The 10,000-nt window shown below is 36.5% G+C and overlaps 1 protein-coding gene across 4 annotated transcripts in view; it reads right to left on the minus strand.

Moving 5' to 3' along the window:
- Positions 1–10,000, minus strand: part of ZEB2 (zinc finger E-box binding homeobox 2) — a 363,945-nt gene that overhangs the window by 92,665 nt on the left and 261,280 nt on the right. The gene's annotated exons all lie outside the window — the stretch shown is intronic.

Here is a 10,000-nt window from a genome sequence, read left to right on the forward strand (position 1 = left end):
TAGCAGAATACAATATGTGTCATTTCAGGTAAAAAAAAAAAAATCTGTAACTCCTAGTTGCAACAGTGGCTACCGCTAATTAGACAGAAAGCACCACATATAATACAAATCACTTTAATACAAATTGTGGTCCTAGACCATACCTCTCAACTGTCTCTTTGTTTCAGGGATGTCACTGATATTGACTCAAATTTTTTTATCTCTGTCCATCTTAACCACTCCTAAAACTGGTGACTTTTGGAGAAAAGTTGGCAAATTACTTTTAACCTATAGTGACAATAACTAGAGTTATACACTTCTTTTACTTCAAGAAATGTATATTAATTCACATTCTCTTATTCTATCAATATCTCATGTTGATAGTTTTAAATGTGTCCATGATTATTTCTGAACTTGTCTCCGATTCTGTTTAGATTTGTCCCTGAGCTACTGAGAACTATGCCCTCGAACCAAACGTAGCTTTCCATTGCCTCCTTTTGTTCACTGCAGCATCTTTTTAAGAAAGAAAAATGGCTATGTCCCAGGTGCAAACACACATCAACTACACTGCCTTTTGTTTTAACTCTTAAGTCTTTATAACCCAGGACACATAGGGAGAGAAAAAAAAAGTCTCATCTGTCCCCTCCCCCAGGTGCTATAAAAGATTCAACACCCCCTGTGCTAATGAAACAATAAAATAAAGTAAAATAAAAGATGGATATTCACCCCCTTTACACATGTGATTGAAAGCAGGAACAGATGGTGGCCCATCACCATGGACATTAGGTAAGTATTGTGAAAAACCTGCATTGAGAGTTACTGGATATCACTGTCACATCAACAGAAAGGATAAGTGGTGGTGGGAAGTCGGGGGGGGGGATGGGGTAATGCACAAATGCAAAATTAAAACAATATGAATTGAGCATTCAGCAGCAGTGGCATTTTACAAATGTACAGAAATAGCAGGAAGAGATAAGTTAACATTCAGAAGTTTTACATTGGTTATACAGCACATAGAACATAAAATTAATACAGCTTCTCGTTTCTTATGCTTGCAGAGACAACTTTTACCCATACTGAACATATGAACCCCCCTCCTGTGTATGCTAATAAGAAACCCATGCAGCAATGTTCCCTTTGATCAAACCTACCATTTTTGTATAAAACTCAGCTAAACTGTACTGGAGCTACAAGCTGGCACAAGAACAGTGCATTTATTTTAAAACCACAATGAAGTGGGCACTCAAAGAATTCCTCCTTGCAAGTCAGTAAACCAGTAAGCTAGGGAAAGAAGCAATGTTTGCTGGCTCAAAATAGACAATACTTTTGTATTTGTCTGTGAGACAATGAAAAAAATGCGTGTTAGCTAAACAGCAGTGATTGATGTCTTAAGAAACAGCACTGGAATGCAAACATTCACAGCTATCCACAGAGGGATTGATTGCAATTGTATGTAACAGTTGCTGCCAAAATGTTCTCATAATTATATATGAGATATACATTGGTTTGTCATATGATACGCTGTTTACAATATGAGTGATGGATAGTGCGTAACTATAAACATATGTACTGCATACAATACAGTACTTACCTCATTTCTCTATATGCTTAGTAAACAGAACCTGCTTTTGTCAGATTAGTTTAAGAACTTTTTAAATTCTTACTGACAAATTTGTTTCACAATCAGCAGGACCTTGCAGAATTCCATGAATTAAACATGTGCTATCAGCGTTAAGCAGTTGCGGATACCAGAAAAAGTTATACAGCTTTTGGAATTCTGATTGTTCTTTACAAAACATTGTGTAGTCAAGGTAAGAAGTGAGCAAATTTTTAAGCTATGTTTGACACTTATAAGCAAATGCATCCATTCACACAGTGACATTTTCTTGACAATTAAAAAAAAACGTCTAGTTGGTCATCAAACTGCCAGTACAACAAAGTCTAAAAGCAACATATTTTAGTCATCGTACCTTTAAGTATGAAGCATAAGATTTGTTATTTACATGAGTTTTTAGCTGTAAAATCTATGCTTTGTTTTTCTTTGACCAACATTGAAAAAAACAGTAAATGGTAATTAAATCTGACATTTACCGACTTCATTACCTGTTGAATAAAATTTCAAGATTTACAAATACAACACTATGTTGTTCCTTTAAAATGCTTCTGATAATTACAATGACATTTTGAGATTCTTGCAATGTTGTTTTACAGAAGGCATAAACAACTCGCTAGCCCTTTCACACTTGCACATTATCCTGTCAGTTAATGAATGAATGTTGCAACTGTTAATATTGTATATTGCATTAATGGTGGCGACTAGCACCTTTTGGAAATGAGTACTTGCAAAGGAATGGGGGGTTGGCTAGAGATAGAAGTAATTGTCTTGTTAATGTATACCACTGTTTAAAGTCTTTACCAAGAAGCAGAAACAGGAAGTGTAAAACAAAACAGCAACTCTACAACCTGAACAGAAAAAGCAAAATACCAAAAGCCAGAAAGGAATATCAGTGCCCAGTCATCTTGTATATATGAAGCATTCCAGACAAAATGACAACTTACTTTATATTATGACACACTTAAAGAACATTTCTGGAATCACAGTAACTATCTCTATACTATTTACAAATGACTTAAAGTATGTCATTTACGAGATGTTCTATATAATTCCTTTCATGCTGCATTCAGATTTTGGTCCTCTTTCTTCAAGAATGTTTTTTTTCCCCTACAATATATCATTTACAAGTAATTTTTTTAACAACATTCTACTATTCCCAGAGGAAAGAGTACCTGAATAAATCTACATTTCAAATCACAATTCAGTGTCTTCCTTTTAGCTGATTAATGTGGAAGAAAACTATGCAGGCTAAGTACAAAAGAACAAACAGACTATAATCTGATATGAATCTGTTTTTTCCCATACCTAACATAGTTACAGTTTTACATTTTACAGACATGAACATCAGGGGCACTTTTAGCAGCTGTAAAAGTCCTTACAAAATATTATTATTAGTCTTTGTTCTGTAATATTAAAGATAACTTTACCAGATTCACTACATCATATTCAAAATACCCCTTGTTCTCATTATACAGACTGCACAAAGCACTGCAAATAGGGGATTATTTAATCTGAATTGTAGATACAAGTTTAAAAAAACAAACTGCTGAGCTTTGAAGGAACTGTTATCTGGCAAATAGAGGTGGACCTTGTCTGTTTTTTTTTCAGTTTACAAGAGACCTTGAGGATAAAACCTTGAAAATGTTAAAGGCAAAGGAAAAGGAACTATGTCCTTGTGCAATGAGATATTATGTCTATCACCTTCCTCTGAAAAGGTTAGACAGCTATATAATTGCAGAAATGATACAAGAGAACAGATTTTAAACGTACACTTTCTGAATATAAAACAGGAATTTGGTTGCTCGTGATCTACATTTTATGATACTTCTTGCCTAACAAGATACACTATGACAATGCCAGAAATGCATTTATAATTATTAAAAGAAATATTAAATACCTATTAACTAACAGCAACATAAAAACACATACCTTCAGATGAAGCCACATTATCTCCTTTATGTATAAATTGGTACCTGCCAACAAACAGATCTCCATGTGTCCATGTAGGAAAATACTCTATCCGGAGTCCTTCCATGAATAAAATATTTACTTCTCACAGGCTAGTAAAACCTGCTCTGCTCAGTGATTATGCTTGCTTATGCAAGGAGTGTGACCCAGGTAATTCAGGTGATATGTTGCTTTCTTGCCCATAACAACCGATAAAGGAAAAAGACATAGAATCCACCAGAACATAACAGTTCCTGCTACAGGAAATTGGGAGGTGTGGTTCACCTGAATGGCTGAAAGGGGGAGGTGGAGGTGTTAGGCTAAAAAGATTACTGTCTCACCAGACTCCCAGTGGAGGTGTTACTTTCTAACTGCTGAGGCTTTGCAATTTAGATGCTCCTTTATTTCAAAAACACTTAAAACACTTCTGAACCAGATTTACATTTTAGCCACTTGAGTGTGAAACTCTTACAAGTTTTACCTTATCGCCTGTACAACTACATCTGGGTTGGTTATCAGAACGTAGCACTGCCTAGCTTATCATGTATTCTGTCTGTATCCTTTGGTCTCACTTGTATAAGAAATGCCTCATAGTCCTGTTACACCCCTTAGATAATTCTAGAACATGTGTGCATGACAAATATTGTCCTGCTGGTGCTGATACAGAGAGCATACAAAAAACATGTCAGTAGTTAATCAAATGCAATCTCCGTAGTCATTTTATGCTGTTTCAGTTGGTAATCTTAATTTCAGGTATTTGCTTCTTTGACTTCTTTTAAATAATAAAAGATAAATATGAACCATTAACACACATGGTTATTGTGGTACACCAAGCAGAAACTACAAAGATTCTACAATCCTGTGCATCAACTTTGATAATGAAGGGGAAGCATTTATACATATATAACAAGTGCTTGAAACCCAGGCATGTTTCCAAACTAAAAATTAGTTCTAGTGAAGCTTATAAAGTGAGCTTTTTTCAGATAGAGTGGATTTTATTGGTCATTTTTACTCAACACTCTCAGTCAAGGTGAGGACATGATGAGACATAACACCAGTTATTATGATAGGCCTAAAGTTGTACAGGAATTAAGCTTAGAAGGATAAAGTCCTGACTATGATTTACATGACACAGGTTCAAATAGCAGCTCAGATGATGGGAGAGCCAGACTTGGGGTGGGGTGGGAGGTGGGACTGAGTGGGTACTGGTGGCACACCAATTCTGGGGGAAGAAAAGGTGGGACAGTCATCACCATGTAAGTGAAACCTTGCATGGCACTGAATGGATCAGAACCAGATTAATGAGCTTGGCACTAGCAATCTTGTGATATTCCTAACGATTAGTGCATTCACTGGACCACACCTGCACATAAGGAGAGAATTATAGACCCCTGTGGTAACATGGGTGCAGACATTAGTCATATTGGGAGTAAGGGTTTTTTGATAGGAAGTATGGCATTCATGGGATAGTGTCATTTAGTTCTCAGGGCTGGGGGCAATTAGAGTCTGGCCTGACTCTGATCTGGAGAGGATGAAGCCTGACCCTAAGGCCACTGGGACGATGGCATGCCTTCTGAGTGACAAACTAATGTGGGGGTAAAGGCAGGGGAACATGCTTCTCTCCATGGCTGCCTGGATGATAGCCTTCCTTTGATCATCTCATGGGTCTGTGTGATAAGGGCACTAAGGGTGGGGGTGATGGTTAGCAGCCATGCAGGAAAAAAATGACCCAGAAAAAGTTTGTTGATTTATTTGTAAGGATTACTAATGAGACAATTTGTATACAAATACAGATGCACATCCCTCATGTAATCATTATTTAACATTGTTTTTAGGCAGACTTTGGAATACACTTGCCATATTGTGTCCATCTCAGAAAAATCTAGAAAGCATGCAAAGAAGAATCAGGAAATGGAAAGCAAGATGTATGGGGAACAAATGCAATGCTTAAATAATCTACCCAATCAGTTTTAGAGAAGAATAAAAGGGGCTTTTAACAGTGTCTAAAAGGCCTTCAGATATCTCTGACTGTACAGACCAAAATAAGTCACAACAAACACAAATCCTAAGAGGATAAACACTGGATGTGATGTGGGCAAATTACCAGGGCTAAAACTGTTCATCAGAGAGGGTTTCTGTTATGTAATGAGTTGCTAAGCTATGTAAAGGAACACAATTTCCTGGTTTCTTTTAAGTCCAGTCTAGATAAGAACATGTGGTCAGAAATAACAGGGCTTCCTGATCCTTGTCTGTAGAAAATACATGTATTTATTGTTTCTTTAATAGATATGCAAATTGGCCTGAAGACACCTTTCTGCCACATGCTAATGTAGAACAAAGCATCATTAAATGGTGATTAAGCAGGATAGCTAATACAACACATTGGACATCTGATCACGTGGTTGTCAGTAGCAAATAATAAATTACAAACAACATCAAAATGATCAACACACGTCTGAAGAACCATTATGAAAGACCTTCGTAGGGCAGTATTTAAGTATAAGGCTCAGTGCTCTTTTTGAGTCATATAGTTTGAAATATGGTAGTAATGAAAACTGGATGATAGCTTCCAAATTCAAGCAAAGCATAACAACATTTGGCCTTAAACCCAATACACTGCATTGCAATAATTATTTTCACTTCTCTTTCATTGTAAGATATGTTTGTCAATTCCTATTTTTACTTTTTCTTATAGTTTACTGTTTAACTTCCACGGAAGGTACAGTATTTTATTCTTTTTTTTTTAGGCTTATGTCATTTTATGACTTGCTCTACTTATAAACAAACAAAAGATAACATACATTTTCTTCTTGTTTTTGACTAATTACATTACTTTGATGACTTATCTAAGTTATCACCGCAAACTACTATGTTGTTTCACAATCTTTGAACTGGACATTTATTTATTTATTTTATTTTACATTTCTTGACCGGGATAGTCCAACTGGATACATGTCCATTTTCAGCAGAGGCCCGGGGAGAAAAGCTCCACATAACAAAATAGAACAGAGACAGTAAATACATAACTGAGTTTTAAACTCAGGAAACATATCAAAATATAAACATAGGATACAAGCAGATATCATCATTCACAATGTGCAGACATACATATGAAATGAGGCATAGGTAGATAGCTAAACAGCAGATTGGGTAGTAACAGATGATCTAGTAGAGTTGTTAATCAGGTTTTGAGATTAAAATGTTCCCTTTTCTCTGAGTTTTTGCATCTTCTGAGTTGGTTCAAGTAAGTAACAGGGTGGAGTAGAGAGAGGGCACTCACCTTGCAAAAAATGACAAGCTGGTGTTTTCTAATGTGCATCTTTGTGTGCTTTGTACTTTGAGATTTCTTTAGGAGTCGATTAATGAAGACTGATACAAAGTGTCGTAGGATATTGTGAGATGCGATAAGATAAAGTCAATATATGTGTTTTGTTTCAGTAAAATTCAGGTTAATTAGTCCTGACCGCAGGAATTCTTGAGGTAGTGGCTGTTGACCAAGTAACTAGATACTGCTGCAGGCATATTGTTGACCTCAGTTTATTCTCTAGTGCCCAACACCCCCCCCAATCCCTGTTTAACCCTGAATATGACTTCTAAAAGGGGGGGGGGTAAGGATTTTACATATTCAGTATTCCAGTCTTTTAGAACTCTTTCCTCCTTCATTAATGATATTAAGATACTTTACAAGAAGGCTTTTTGTAAAAAGAAAACATCCTACTGGAAATAAATAGGTGTACTTGTTTAGAGGGTGAGGGTGACATATTTTGCTCTTACTCTTTATTATAAACCAGTAAAAATACTGCTTCACTCCTGCTACAACATAAACTCTTCCAGCTCCTTTTTCTACCATCCTCTTTCTCTACTTGTCCCTTCAGTTTTGTCTGGTTTATCTACTTCCTTAAGACCCTTTCTTCTCACTATTTTGTAGCATATATCTTCTTTTTTTCATATTTTGTCATTTATTTTTCTTCTAGCAGATTCATAAAATTATGAGCACTCCCTCAACTTGTACCTTTGCACAATGTATGGTAATGCAGTATAACAGGTCACATATATAGGTCACAGGTCACAATATATAGGTCACAGAAATGAAGCTGGGTACAGATGGACCTGATCAGCACTGGTGGAGTAACTGGATCATATAGAGTGCTGTGCCATTGTTCACGCTTAAAGTACAGTATACAGACAAGTGGGGCTGAGTGTTGGTATTGTACTGACCCAAGGGGTATTGCCAGGTGTTTTCCAGTCAGGTGCCCCTAACAATGATTTAAATTGCAAACAGGTACAATAGCATGGGGGAATGGCAGGACCCTATTAGGATCTTCCTACTCCATAGCCATGGCATAGGGAGGCACTTTAATTCTGCCTCATCTGTTATGAATGCAGATCAGGGGATGGCAATGAGAGGATCTTTGACTGTATGGACTTCCATTGGTAGAAGCACTGTTGCATCACTGTGTACAACCACTGTGTATAAAACACAGGAGTTTTTATGTTGTTTAACCAATCACGACTTAAACCATAAATGCTAGGATCATAATGCCATGAAACCTCTGCTTAACATATAAGCTATATATACTGGTAACTGAAGCATTTTACTCTTGAAAAAGTGTTGTCTGAACATGAGGCATGCAAATAAGAATATAGAACACACAAAGGTATTACCTTGCAAACCTTTATGCTGAATTTTAGTTGCCACCCAGCACTGTTTTCTTAATAAATATACACATTTATTTTTTTCTGTAATCTGCCCTTCCTCTTTACTTAGCCCAGTGCATTGTTTTGCATCATTTGAAGGATACATGCCCCTTCCTCCAGTTCATGAATGTAGCTCCCACCCATACAGAATCATAAATGAGTGTTAGGTACCATTTCATTACTCCACTGTTCTTTCACTGCATATTAACCATCGTCATCTCTGTCCGCACACCCCAACAGTTTCTTATTCACATGATGTCTGTCCCAAGTTCAGATTGTCTGTCATTCTAAGCTTTCTTGGAGAGATGGTGGAGTAATTCATTTCATTTCACTGATACTGTAGCATGGTCACAACTTAGTGTTCAGTCATCACACAGCTTACCCTGTCAAAAAATTATGTTGCATTTACATGGCAATGCCTCACTACTATAATTCAATTATATTTATGTGGAAATGCCTCACTGCTATAATCCTGATCAGGTTCTGGCACCACTATTTCAGAAATTTACCACTGATTTCAGTGAGAAGTGTATTCGTTAGTACACATCCACCACAGAAATCGTCAGTCTAAGAAAATTTTGGTTTGCCTGCTCCCTTGAATAGGACTGAATTACTGCTCACCTCAAGGCATCTAGAACATCTCTTTTCTTAAGGTTTTAAGGATCAAAAGATTCCTAGGCATTTCCTACATTTCTTTGGAATTCTTTGTGAACTCATTTGTGAATACCTACTTTTGCAATGCAAATGTTCACCACTTGGTTTCCAACACATTTTCAGAAATCTCTCCTTTGAGAACAGTCCTGCAAGATGATAGCATTCTTCTGTCACCACCAAAGTAAGATACTTTCCCTGTCCTTCATTTATGTTGGATATTAACCAGAAATTTACCCAGAGAACACCTAAATTCTGTAATACCCATCCCAAACTATTTTAAAATGTCACCTTCTACTCTAATTTATGCTCTCATATCTTCAATCAATGTATTTGCTCGTAACTACTCTTTCTAGTGCAAGCTTCTTTTCTGTTGTTCACCTAGGGTCTTCTTTTGAATTTGCTGTCATTCTTGCCCACTTCTTACTCCATAATGCATAGCTTCTCTCTCTCTCTCTCTCTCCTTCTGCACCAACCTTGCTATTTAGAAAATAAAACAACCGCACAGCTTGGAAAGTTTAAGGCACAGAACCTGAAGCCCATAAATCTTTAAAGAAGTCATCATTATATGTGTAGACATCCACCTGGAGCAGTTCTGTTTATTTTTAATTTTTTTTTATTTTTCACTTTATCAACAACAAAACAGCAGAAACTGCTGATCACAATTTCAGCATTAACAAGCTGACTTGTGGTGCTGTCCTACAAAGAACCCAAACATTTTTTACTGAGGAATGAGGCTATATTAATCTCAAAGCAGGAGCCAGGCCATAAATCCTGATTTGTACTAGATCATTCCATGCTGTTAACTCCCCAACATACGTATATGTTATACATCTGAAAACTGTAATTAAGGGACATAACGTACACACTGAAGTCCTCATGCTATAAATCTAGACAGCACTAATTGCAGACCAGTTTGGACTTAGTTAAATTCTTTGCAGATATGCTGACTCTGTTGTAAACATTTTATATAATATATATTCTTTACATCAGCAGATGTACTGTCAAATGATATACCTTGCATAATGCTTAACTTGTAAGAGTAAATAAACATGATGTGGAACTTGCTGGGTAGATTTGTTTGTCATTTATGCAGAAAGATTAACAAAA

This window comes from Protopterus annectens, chromosome 6.part0, assembly GCF_019279795.1.
Source record: "Protopterus annectens isolate FY-2018-M chromosome 6.part0, PAN1.0, whole genome shotgun sequence".
Classification (NCBI taxonomy): domain Eukaryota; kingdom Metazoa; phylum Chordata; order Ceratodontiformes; family Protopteridae; genus Protopterus; species Protopterus annectens.